This window comes from Erpetoichthys calabaricus, chromosome 5 (genome assembly GCF_900747795.2).
Source record: "Erpetoichthys calabaricus chromosome 5, fErpCal1.3, whole genome shotgun sequence".
Taxonomy (NCBI): domain Eukaryota; kingdom Metazoa; phylum Chordata; class Cladistia; order Polypteriformes; family Polypteridae; genus Erpetoichthys; species Erpetoichthys calabaricus.
In genome coordinates, this window is record NC_041398.2 from 28,825,181 (window position 1) to 28,838,384 (window position 13,204).

The 13,204-nt window shown below is 39.5% G+C and overlaps 1 non-coding gene across 1 annotated transcript; it reads left to right on the forward strand.

Annotated features, from left to right (window-relative positions):
• Positions 1-523: 523 nt before the first annotated feature.
• On the forward strand, positions 524-595 carry trnag-ucc (transfer RNA glycine (anticodon UCC)). The gene has a single exon. It is a non-coding gene; the product is annotated as a tRNA-Gly (tRNA).
• The last annotated feature ends 12,609 nt before the right edge of the window (positions 596-13,204 follow it).

The window sequence follows — 13,204 nt, forward strand, 5'->3', positions numbered from 1 at the left end:
TAAACTGCTCACAACAAAACCTTCTGTCATTTGAACGCAAATGTAAAACAGGATTCGCACAACTTATTTTTCAGAAAATATTACTTTAGTAACGTGTGAGTAAACCTATAAACACGATTTCACCTGTATAACATTCTCATTGCATCGAGTCACAAATTATTACCTACAATATAAACACGTAAAGCAAAACACTCAACGCGAAAATTAAGCCCAGTCTTTGTAACAATACGAGGAATTCCACTTGCAGAAAGAGCGCGGCAATACCGTGAAATCACACTTCAGAGATTTGAACTTCCCAGAAATCCGCACGCCGTCTGAGTGAGAAAGACGCATGCGCATTACAAAAGCTTAGCAGAAGGAAGAATGCTTTGAGCAGCTGGTAAGTAATCCGCTGATGAAAGATGTGAGGGACGCATTTAGCCATTTCTGATCTATTAAAAATGTGTAAGCATTGATTTCTAAATATACCAGGAATACAAAATAAGTTAGATAATAATCGACATATAAGAGATAGTATTGTATTGCGTTGGTGGTATAGTGGTTAGCATAGCTGCCTTCCAAGCAGTTGACCCGGGTTCGATTCCCGGCCAACGCAGTAATATTTTCTTAACGTATCAAAATGTAATATTTCTAATGTAGGTAATCATGTAATACTTTCAGGAACGAAGGTCAACTAATCTAAACCCCGGCATAAGGTTATGTCATTCTGAATTCTTGATGTAAACATGACACGTTTGCATATAATGATGCCGTATAAGTGAAGCTCCAAGTTGAATCACGTGTTGGCTGCAAGACAAATTAACATTGGCACAGGCACTTGGATTTTATTTACAAGTAAAGGTAAGACCATAAGCGGTTTTCAGTTTTATAAAAAATGGATCAGACTAAGCAGAAAACAATCTAATATTTAAAAACCACATTTTGACCTTAAATAAAATTTTCTTTTGTTTTTATTGTTATAATTTTGTTGATCAGTCTCTATTAAAATCGATTAAAGCATAAGAATAAAAAGCTTAAAAAAAAAAACTAAATATTTCAATTAAGGTCAAATTGAAATCCGTTTTGTTTTTGTATATTACTCAATACTTTCATTGGTAGTTAATGAGTATGAATTATGGAATTCCAACGGCAAATTTAGAACACATGGAGGGTGCAGAGCAAATGCCCGCTCTCCCGCCGCTATAAATGTAAAGTTCTTTCTTAGCCAAATATGTGCCTTACCAATATGTGTGTAAAGAATTCTGGTGAGATGTGAAACATAACCAATGTGCCTGCTGCCAACTGAATAGTCAATAACCTATTCTTTTGGGTTTGTATAATTGTAAATCTGACTCTGTAGGACTCAGTGCCTCACCAGCCATGAACCTCACCGCACGACACTGTTTCATAATATCTTAAAATCTGCTTTGGATATCATAAGATGCATTTCAGATATCTTGAAACATGAATTTTCAAATGTCATTTTGGCTCAACCATGTTACTGCACTCACTAAAGTTTAACCAGATTAAAACTAAATATGTACATACATTGTCAGTTGTTGTCCCTTGATTGTCCCATATACTTGTACTGAATTGCTGTCACAAGAAAACAACACAAAAATTTGCGCCTGTACGACAATATCCTTGGCAAGCAGGGGTAATTTTTGCGAAATATAGCAATTAATTGTTTTGAGTGACGGGAATAAACATCCAAAGAAATTTACAAGTTAAAAAATTGAAAGCAGACTCTTTGCAAGCAGTTACCACTGCTACATGCTGCATGCTGCAACGTCTGGCATCGCATGACATGAAATGATTCAAGGTCGTAATTTGGCCGTAGAGGTGGTTATTTTTGTAAAGGTCAGTCCTATAGCCCTCCTCAGTGTTGTATGTGCGGAAACGGGCAGGATTGGATGATGTTATCCTTCATTTTGCTGGAATGTGGTTACCAAGGTGAAGAGGGCTGGAATTTGAAAGATCTTGGAAGAATTCCTTCAACAGCACAGCTCATCTCTTTGAGAGTCGAATGATTTCCTTATAAATTGTCCGTTACGATTATTTAACTGACATTTTAATGAAGTAAGAAACTTTAATGCTACACTTTAGGATATAGATAAGACATATGTCAGTAAAAAAAGACACAATCGAATGTACAGTGCTGTGAAAACATATATCGACCCCCTTCCTGATTTCCTCTGTTATTGCAGATTTTTAACTCTTAATGTCTCCAAATCTTCAACCACAAAATAATGTTAGCTTAAGGGCACCTGTATGAAAAAATACCATGTTTTAATATTATGTATGAAATTAGCAAAGTTGTCTAATACCAGCTGGTACTATGGGGAAAAGTAAATACCCCCTAGTAAATCAACTCAATTAAAGGGATAATTAACTGTTCTGTAATGGCCCTTTGATAGGTTGTGTGCTTTCTCATCTAACCGTTTCATTCTGGGAAGGGTTCTTTTCTTTTAAAGTGGGCTTTGAGAAGATTCCTAATATCTTGGCAAAACATAAATTTCTACTGCATTGTAGTTATACGTACAGTACGTATGCTAGCCTAACTAGCAGGAGAGGGTAGGCGGCTTGTTGGCTGAGGTCTGCATGGCTTTGATTGTGTCCGGCTTCCTCTTTTACAATATTTACCTCTGTTACCTTCTGTTGCCAATTGACTGCAGTACAGGAATTAATTATGGACAGATGTTGACGGTTTCCATTTATGTTAATCAGTTTATTTTGTTTTCTGTGTGTTTTAACAAACTTGTGGTATTTTTATATATCCCATATACGGTATTCTCGCGCTTTAAGTTCTCCTCGGGGCTTGATTTTATTGTATAATTTCCGGTATTTTATAATGTCGGTCATACAAGTCGAATGAGGAAAACTCACGCTATTATGATATGCTAACACCCTCAGGTGACTCCCAGGTGAGAGTAACCACGGAGCGCACTGCCTTTATGTATTGTGCCTACGTGACCACACGGTAATACCCAAATTATTGAAGCGACATTTGCACTGTTTTGTGTTTTTTGTATCTCACACCCTCATACACCTTTATCGTAAGAGCATCCCTTATCTACGATCAGAAGAAAATATAAAGCTGGTTTTAAATTAAAAGTCGTTGAAGTGGCAAAAGAAATTGGTAACTGTGCTGCTGCAACAAAATTCGATGTGTCTGAGAAACTGATGTGAGATTGGAGGAGGCAAGAAGATGTAAAAGAAAAAAGAAAATGAAGTGTCCTATAAGTCGGAGTCTGATTTTATGATTGATTTTTTGGATTTCAATACCTGACAGTATATACAAATAATTTGTATAGTCTATACATGCATTTTACTTGAGAATTTGTTCACAGTGCTCTGTGTCTGCACTCAGTCAATAGGGCTATACAAAAATAAGTTGTATTGTACACTAAAAGATCAAAAACTAAAACGGAATGTAGCCTTCACTTTTTCAAATAATGAACACACTGGTGTTTCACAAATCAGTCAGCATGTACAGTATCTCACAAAAGTGAGTACACCCCTCACATTTTTGTAAATATTTCATTCTATCTTTTCATGGGACAACACTGAAGATGTGACACTTTGCTCCAATGTAAAGTAATCCGTGTACAGCTTGTGTAAATTTATTGTCCCCTCAAAATAACTCAACACACAGCCATTAATGTCCAAACCGCTGGCAACAAAAGTGAGTACACCCCTAAGTAAAAAATGTCCAAATTGTGCCCAATTAGCCATTTTCCGTCCCCGGTGTCATGTGACTCGTTCGTGTTACATGGTCTCAGGTGTGTTAAATTTAGTGTTATCGCTCTCACACTCTTTCATACTGGTCACTGGATGTTCAGCATGGCACCTCATGGCAAAGAACTCTCAGAGGATCTGAAAAAAAGGATTGCTGCTCTACATAGGTGATAAGAAGATTGCCAACACCCTGAAACTGAGCTGCAGCATGGTGGCCAAGACCATACAGCGACAGGTTTAACAGGACAGGTTCTACTCAGAACAGGCCTCACCACGGTCAGCCAAAGAAGCTGAGTGCCTGTGCTCAGCGTCATATTCAGAGGTTGTCTTTTGAAAATAGACGTATGAGTGTTGCCAGCATTGCTGCAGAGGTTGAAGGGGTGGGGGGTCAGCCTGTCAGTGCTCAGACCATACGCCCGCCGCACACTGCATCAAATTGGTCTGCATGGCTGTCGTCCCAGAAGGAAGCCTCTTCTAAAGGTGATGCACAAGAAAGACAAGCAGACTAAGGACATGGATTACTGGAACCATGTCCTGTGGTCTGATGAGACCAAGATAAACTTATTTGGTTCAGATGGTGTCAAGTGTGTGTGGCAGCAACCAGGTGAGGAGTACAAAGACAAGTGTTTCTTGCCTACAGTCAAGCATGGTGGTGGGAGTGTCATGCTTTGGGGCTGCATAAGTGCTGCCGGCACTGGGGAGCTACAGTTCATTGATGGCACCATGAATGCCAACATGTACTGTGACATACTGAAGCAGAGCATGATCCCCTCCCTTCGGAAACTGGGCCGCAGGGCAGTATTCCAACATGATAATGACCCCAAACACACATCCAAGACGACCACTGCCTTGCTAAAGAAACTGAGGGTAAAGGTGCTGGACTGGCCAAGCATGTCTCCAGACCTAAACCCAATTGAGCATCTGTGGGGCCTCCTCAAACGGAAGGTGGAGGAGCGCAAGGTCTCTAACATCCACCAGCTCTGTGATGTCATCATGGAGGAGTGGAAGAGGATTCCATTGGCAACCTGTGAAGCTCGTGTGAACTCCATGCCCAAGACAGTTAAGACAGTGCTGGAAAATAATGGTGGCCACACAAAATATTGACACTTTGGGCACAATTTGGGCATTTTTCACTTAGGAGTGCACTCACTTTTGTTGATGTTAATGGCTGTGTGTTGAGTTATTTTGAGGGGACAGCAAATTTACACTGTTATACAAGCTGTACACTGACTACTTTACATTGTATCAGAGTGTCATATCTTCAGTGTTGTCCCATGAAAAGATATAAAATATTTACAAAAATGTGAGGGATGTACTCACTTTTGTGAGATACTGTATATAGGTAGGGAGCCAACCATGTGGTAGGTGGGCGGACAGCGGCTGTGCGAAAAAAGGAAGGGGGACTGGGAACGACACTTGTGTGCCTCTGCCGTGAAATAAATCCTCTGTCAACGGAAATAAGGAATGAAACTGCCAAAAGAAGAGGTCAGTTCTGAAAGTTTCTTATAGCATAATGGTGAGAACCACCAAAAAGAAGATGTTATTTTCAAAAGTTCATTATGGGGCATGGTGCGAAATGAAACATAATTAACATTTGTAAGTACAGTGTAAAGGATGAGCATGGGAAATTTGGGCTTCCTACGTATATTGGAAGTAGCAGAAATAGTGAGGACAGGTTTCCTCTATCTATATATACAGTGTAGGGGGCACACCCATTTCCCCCCTTGGGTGTTGCAATAGGATATTACCCTTGGTTTATTTACTTCTATGCATTCTATCCACATCCCCACATCTTTACTTTAAGGTACTGAATTCAACATACTGAACTTTTAATAGTTCTAGCATAATTCCTTTGTAAAGGTGACAATGACAATATAGCTCTATCTATAATAAGAGAAGATACATTTTTATTATATATTATCCATCCATCCATTATCCAACTCGCTGAATCTGAACACAGGGTCACGGGGGTCTGCTGGAGCCAATCCCAGCCAACACAGGGCAGGAACCAACCCACCACAGGACACACACAAACACACTAGGGCCAATTTAGAATCGCCAATCCACCTAACCTGCATGTCTTTGGACTGTGGGAGGAAACCGGAGTGCCCGGAGGAAACCCACACAGACACAGGGAGAACATGCAAACTCCACACAGGGAGGACCCAGGAGGTGAACCCAGGTCCCCAGGTCTCCCAACTGCAAGGCAGCAGCGCTATCCACTGCGCCGCCCTTATTATATATTATATGCACACATACTGTGTAAATGCCATCATTAGACAAACAGCTTACAATATCAGAGTACAGCTTAGGCAAGTTAAGTGACTTGCTCAGGACTTGGGGTCACTAGTTGTAAACTGCAACCTGCAACCTTCTGGTTTTAATGTGCAGTGCCTTAGCCAATACACTACATCATCTGACTAAATATTTTGGAGTTTGTAAGAAAAATTCAAACCATATATAATAATAAAAATAATAATAATACAGTGACAAATGTATTTGACTGATGCCTTTATCCAAGGAAACCTAGAAGATACAAAAAAAAGTGTTTGTATATCTGTTATAGTTTGAACAAAGGTATGTTAAGTGAACAAGCAGCTCTGTGGTTTAAAGCTCAATGCCCTAGCCACCAGAGCACAATAAGCAATATCACAGTATCAATACACTGGTGGTCATGTTTGCAAAATGTATTACCTTGAAGATAAGTGCAGCTGGATGGGTAATTGATGGCAAAATGTCACACAGGTACGCTGAGCTCTGGATTCCAGAAACTCCTGGAATGTTCCTGTTACATTTTACAAGCCCAAGAAGGATCAAGAAGGCAGGTAGCAGTCCCCCTGTGCACTGGATAAATAGAGCCTCAGAGAAGATAAGGGTGGGTCATGGAGAAGGACACAGCATGTGACTCTAGAAGATGATCGGGAACACTGGAGGAGTGAAAGTGACTTCCGAAACAGCACAAGAATAACCATGGCTAGTTTCAGTAACTGTTACTTTACAAGGCATTTCCTGTGAGAACAACAGAGGAAAGGTGATTTTCCTGAGACAATGGCAGTGAATCATTCATTATTAAATACAAAATACTAGGGGATGCCGCTATTTTTAATATATATATGTTATGGACAACATGGTTGTCTTTTATTTCAGGCTGTGATCCTGTTCTAAGAGTCTCTTCAAATAATGTTCTCTGACTCTCATGCCATGATGTTAAACTGGTAACAGAGGCAGTGTAACAAGTCTCTTGTTTAATAGGGACACATCTAGAGGAACAGACCTCTTACTGAAGTGAAAGAACTTCATAGTCCCAAAACTCTTTTTCACCAAGGTCATAGCTGGGGTCAAATGTCTCCTCTTTAATATGAACATTTCCTACTAGAGTTTTCTTCTTCACCTTTGATACATCTGTGCTTCATGGCCTTGTCTAGTGGACAAAGAGTTCCCTGTATCTTGCCTGTCCTTTGTAAAACAATAGGACTGCTCTATGCTGACATTGTCTTTCTCTTTGCTTGAACTGTCCTCTGAAGACCTCTGCATAACTGCAACCGGCCCTCTGTTAAGGGTTGATATTTCATCTGCAAGGACAAAGACAAATGGTTTTCACCTAGCCATGGAACTAAGTATAAACTAAGATTTTTGTGGTTTGCTTAAATGTTTAGTTTTGTATTGTTTGTTAACTTAGTAGCTTCCTGACAAATATTCTTTGCTTTGTACTCCAGTAAATACAAGTTATCTCCAATATACTAACAACTCAATTGTCCTTCATTCACTCAGAATACAGAACCAATGTAGGAAGCACTTCAAGTTAGAGAAGCTTTTATCTGTGGCATCTCTACATGTTAACCACCTTTTTCCACGTATGACATTAAATCATTTAGAGATTTGTTTGTAAATAACATCTTTGCATCCTACAAACAATTGCACTCTAAATTTAGCTTCCCATCAACGCAATTGTTCCACTATCTCCAAATCACAAACCTTGCTCAATGAAATCTGCCCTATTTTCCTCACCTCCCACCTAATTCTATTCCAGAAGAAATACTGATCAGTCTTGAGGATTCAGACTGCATCTTCGTAATATATAAAAACATTTTAAAGTCCCTCCCTTTTAAAGATCCCAGAGTACAGTGGGAAAAGGATCTCTCACTCAACATCTCAGAAAAGGAGTGGAAGACAGCAATGCACAGAATTCACTCGAGCTCCATATGTGCAAAGCATACAATCATTCAAATTAAAATTCTTTATCGAGCACATCTGTCTCATTAAAATTGTTCAAAATGTTTCCTGGGCGAGATCCAATGTTGCAATCAAGTGCCAGCCTCACTGGGCCACATGTTTTCTGGACAAACATTTTTAAATGCTTTTCAGACAGCCTTGGTGTCACAATCCCTCCTAATCCATTAACAGCTGGGTTTGGTGGGCTCACAGAGGGGCTTAAAGTGGAAAAGGACAAACAAACTGGAATTGCCTTTACTTCACTATTGGCACATAGACTTATCTTGCTCAACTGGAACTATCCTTGCTCACCTATTCTAAGTCAGTGGGTAACTGATGTTATATACTATTTGAAATTGGAAAAAATCAAATTTTCACTTAGAGGATCTGTACAAAACTTTTTCAATACCTGGCAGGATCTAATCAATAACATTTTAGAATAAGCACTTAAATTGGAGATTTGGAGGTCGAGGGCAAGGGCACGGAAGAGGATGTGGGTTCCAATTATCAAACTCTAATAATCCTTTCGCTCAGATGCCTGACCCTTCGGAAAAGACGCCAGCGTCATATGCCTGTTACGGCTGCAGTGAACTTGGACATTTCAGATTACCACAGCCACTCCTCCGCCCACTCCACTCCATCCCCCTCTCCTACCCTTTCCCTCTCAACTCTCTTCTGCACAAGTATTTTTTATTTGCTCAAAAAGGGGGGAATGTGAAAGATGAATGTTCTCTTCGTTCCCTTGTATTAATCCTTGTCAAAGAAGTTAAGCAGAAGTAAGCTTTAAAAACATGCTTTGCTGAGCAAACAGAAAAATATTTGTCCAAAGGACTCAAGGTCTAAGCATTCCACACATGAGTCTGCCTTATCATGTTTTCCCTTAGTTTACATCTGAACGCCATAACAAAGGGGCCAAGAAATCAAGTTGCACAAGGGGCGTTGAAGGAGCTCAAGGATTGTGTATAATAAAAGTGTCGATTGTTGCATTTCATAATGATATTAAATCACGCATTCTAGGGGTATAAAAACTTTGCCCCACCCAACAGACGGGGTTCAGAAGAGCCCTGACGCTGTCATGTAATATTGATTGCCTGTTTTTCTGAAACTCTGCTCACTGTGACGATGAGAAAATAAAGCTGCTATATGACCACACCTGCTGTCTTGTCTGGTGTCTTCATCCACAGAGAGAAGGACTCTTTTCCCTTTTTACTACTCTCAAAGTTTTACTTTGGATGTTGGCCTTCCTCTCCTTCTCATGGGTGGGAGTTAAACTGAATTTAGTTTTGTTAAGTTTGACTTGTATCGAAGGTTAAGTGCTTTAAATTAATTCAATAAAAGTTTTAAAAAAATGGTTGCCTGACAAAAACTCAAACTCACTTTACTGATTTTTTTGTATGCTGTTTTATTGCTATACTAGCAAAATACCCGCGCTTCGCAGCGGAGAAGTAGTGTGTTAAAGAGGTTATGAAAAAGTAAAGGAAACATTTTAAAAATAACGTAACATGATTGTCAATGTAATTGTGTTGTCATTGTTATGAGTGTTGCTGTCATATATATATACATATACACATATACACACATATATACACACATATACAGATATATTATATATACATATACACATATATTTTTTATATATATATTTTTTATATATATATATATATATATATACACATACATACATACATACATACATACATATACACACATAGATGCACTTACAATAACATAGAAATCAATATAAACAACATTAACATCATTATCATATGAGAATATGAAGTAATATATAAGAAGCACATTTCATATAAATATAAATAATTAAACAGTAAAATCTTCTTGTATAATTTGCTACCGTGGCTTTTCGTTGGTCTGTCCAGGATATTTAAATCACCTGTAGCTTGCAAACTGTTTCACCTATTGACTTGAAATGTGGTACACATATAATACGTCACGTCTGCTATCCGCTTTATGGGTGATGATTGTATTACTCTTTTTATGTTTATTTTATTTTAGAATCAACTCCTATCTGCGCACACCAGGGCGGCCGTGGGCAGATGCGTATGGTATATTCACTCCATGTTATCGTGCATTGCGCTGTCACTGGTATTTTGATAAAAGAATTTGAACAATATATAAGAAGCGTATAAATTATTAAACAGTAAAACATTAACATTTAAGAAGTAAAGTTACATTGAGTACTACTGCAGTGCCTTTGGGTATACCTCATTTTTTCTTTGCCCATTACATGCTTAAATGTATACATTTTTTGGTGTACCTACCCGAGAACACGCGACATATAACCGACCGTGGGAGAAGCATGGATTTTAAAGAAGCGTTGAGTTCATCTGCTGGTCTCCCTCGTGGAATAACTGGTAATGTTTCACTAAAATCTACAGCGAGTAAAACGACATTACCTCCTTTTTTTTTTGTACGATCTCTGAGATGATGCTTTTTTCGGTTCAAGGCTTCATAAGCTCTTTTATGTTCCATGGTGTACTTAATAAGAACTAATTATCCCAAACCATGATCTTTGAATGTTGCAAGACTTTCGCCTTGTATGTAGATCGGGGTAATTGCATTCATTGCATTCCTAGTCTGAATCACAATCTGATTGTATGGGTGGTTACCTGGCACTGTAGGGTTGCCACCCGTACTTTAAAATACGGAATCGTGCCGCGTTTGACAATGAAATTGCGCGTCCCGTTTTGAATCAATACTGGACGGGATTTATCCCGTATTTTTGTAATCATTTTTTTTTTAAAGCAGCGTCTCATGCAAATCATCCCACACGCATTTTATGAAGATGCCTCCTTTCCTACTTTTGATTGGGTAATACTTGATGTCATCGTTAGTTTGATTGGTGTTTTTAACTGTCCAGTGAGGAGGGCGTGTCTTTTAAGTACAGTCTGCAAAGTGTTGGCACTGAGATGTGGCGTCAGCGCCATACTTGAAGCCCCTAACGTTGCGGTCAGCAAGTCGGCTAACATCCGCCATGTGCCGTCTTTCAGTTGCGAGAAGCAGATCATAGAATGGTTGAAACTGTTGCCCCTAATGTTGCGCCACGGCGTGTGGTTCGTTTATACCTCGTGTCTTCTCATTAAACTTTTATCTCGCGAATATGTTATTGCAATCCGCAGCGGGAGCGTTTCTATAAACTTTATTTAAACTTACGTTTTACACCGTGGTTTGTTTCCCTTATGAACATGCTTGTATGCTTAACTCGCTCTGTTCTCAATTGTTTAATTAATTTTTTGCTCTTCGCTGTTTGCGGCTGTTCCTCCATTTCCCCCTACTTCGTTCTTTTATCTCGCGAATATGTTATTGCAATCCTTAACGGGAGCGTTTCAATAAACTGATTGAAAATAGTTTTGCATTTACCTTTTTAGTAAAAGGCGAGCTTTTAAGCCTGAGAAATCACCCCGTAAATGCACACGTTTAATTGGACATGTGTTAATATGTATGGTTACACAGTATTAAAAGACAGTGAACAACGTCAGTTACCTTTGTTCCCGCATTTGATAAAAGGTGAGCTTTTAAGCCTGAGAAATCACCCCGTAAATGCACACGTTTAATTGCACATGTGTTAATATGTATGCTTACACAGTATTAAAAGACAGTCAAAAATTAACGTCATTTACCTTCGTTCCCGCGTGCGACTCGTGCTGTAAATCTCTTCCTTGTTTTTAGTTCACGTGATTACGTAGGAGGCGTGATGACGCGATACGTGACTCCGCCTCCTCCATTACAGTGTATGGACAAAAAATATGTTCCAGTTATGACCATTACGCTTTGAATTTCGAAATGAAACCTGCCTAACTTTTGTAAGTAAGCTGTAAGGAATGAGCCTGCCAAATTTCAGCCTTCTACCTACACGGGAAGTTCGAGAATTAGTGATGAGTGAGTCAGTGAGTGAGTCAGTCAGTCAGTGAGGGCTTTGCCTTTTATTAGTATAGATGATTGCGAGACATGGACACTATCCAGTGACCTGAGACAAAGATTGGACTCCTTTGGTATTGTGTGTGTCTCTTCGGAGAATCCTTCGGTACCGCTGGTTTGACTTTGTGTCAAGTGGTTGCTCGTGGAGTCTCGGATGAGCCACATTACCTACATTGTGAGGGAGAGTCAGTTGCACTAGGGCCATGTGGCGCCATTCCCCGAGGGTGATCCGGATCGCAAGATCCTCATTGTTGAGGACCCGAGTGGCTGAACCAGGCCAAGGGGACACCCACGCAACACCTGGCTGTGGCAGATAGAGGGTCATTTCTGGAAGGTGGGACTGGACTAAGTGTCTGCCTTGGGGTTGCCAACTAGGATCCCGAGCTGTATCGTCATGTGGTGGGTCCAGCAATGTGCTGTAAGTATTAAAAAGAAAAAGTTCATAAATACAATAAAAAGAATGAATTATTTTCAGTCTAACACATATACTGTAAATAACTGCTCAATTAAGAATAAAATATTAGCATAAGCGGTTTTTAATATTTGGGCTAATTAAAAAGAAAAAAAACAAAACAAAACAAGGTAACAACAGCTTCATTAAGGTAGGAAGTCCAATGAAAAGCAGAAACCAGCTGTGACGAAAAGTAGTGGACATAGTAATCCATCAAAACTCAAACTGCAGAACTATACTAGAGTTCATAAATTACACACATGTGTAACGGGATTTGGGTGAGGGGTTTGCAAGTACGGTTGGTGTTCGGCCGGGCAAAGTTTTTTAGCACATGTTTGATTAAAATCCATCCCTGCAACTGTGTAAATTACTCTGAATAACAAGGATTCATAAGGATGGTGGCTGACGGGAGCCGATTGAGTTTATTTCTTATGTATTTTTCCTGTCATGTGTAGTTTAGTTAAAAAAAAATCCCTTCCTAATTTGAGTGAAGGTATACATGTTTTCCATCGAACGCTTGACATGCATGCTCGGCGGAAGTGACCCCTCCGTTCCGTACCGTCCTGCGAAAAATCTGGCAAGCGGAGAAGAGATGGCTTTAGGAGAAAAGTGTTAGTTTCTCATCTCTTTTGATTTTAAGACGTGATGTGATGCTGTTGAAGCTGAAGATATTTTGACTAAAAAATTGACTCGAAAGCTTGAATCAGTCATCCACAAATATCTGAGTGCAAGGGGGAGGGGTTTACATACAAGAGTTTTTAAACGAGAACGGCATAGAAAGGTAAAACTGCGGGCTCTGGAGCCGAAGATGTCCTGGCTGTCCAGCAGGAATTGAAAATAAGAGTGTAAGACTGGGAATGCAAACGTCAAGGTGCGTTTAAACCGCGT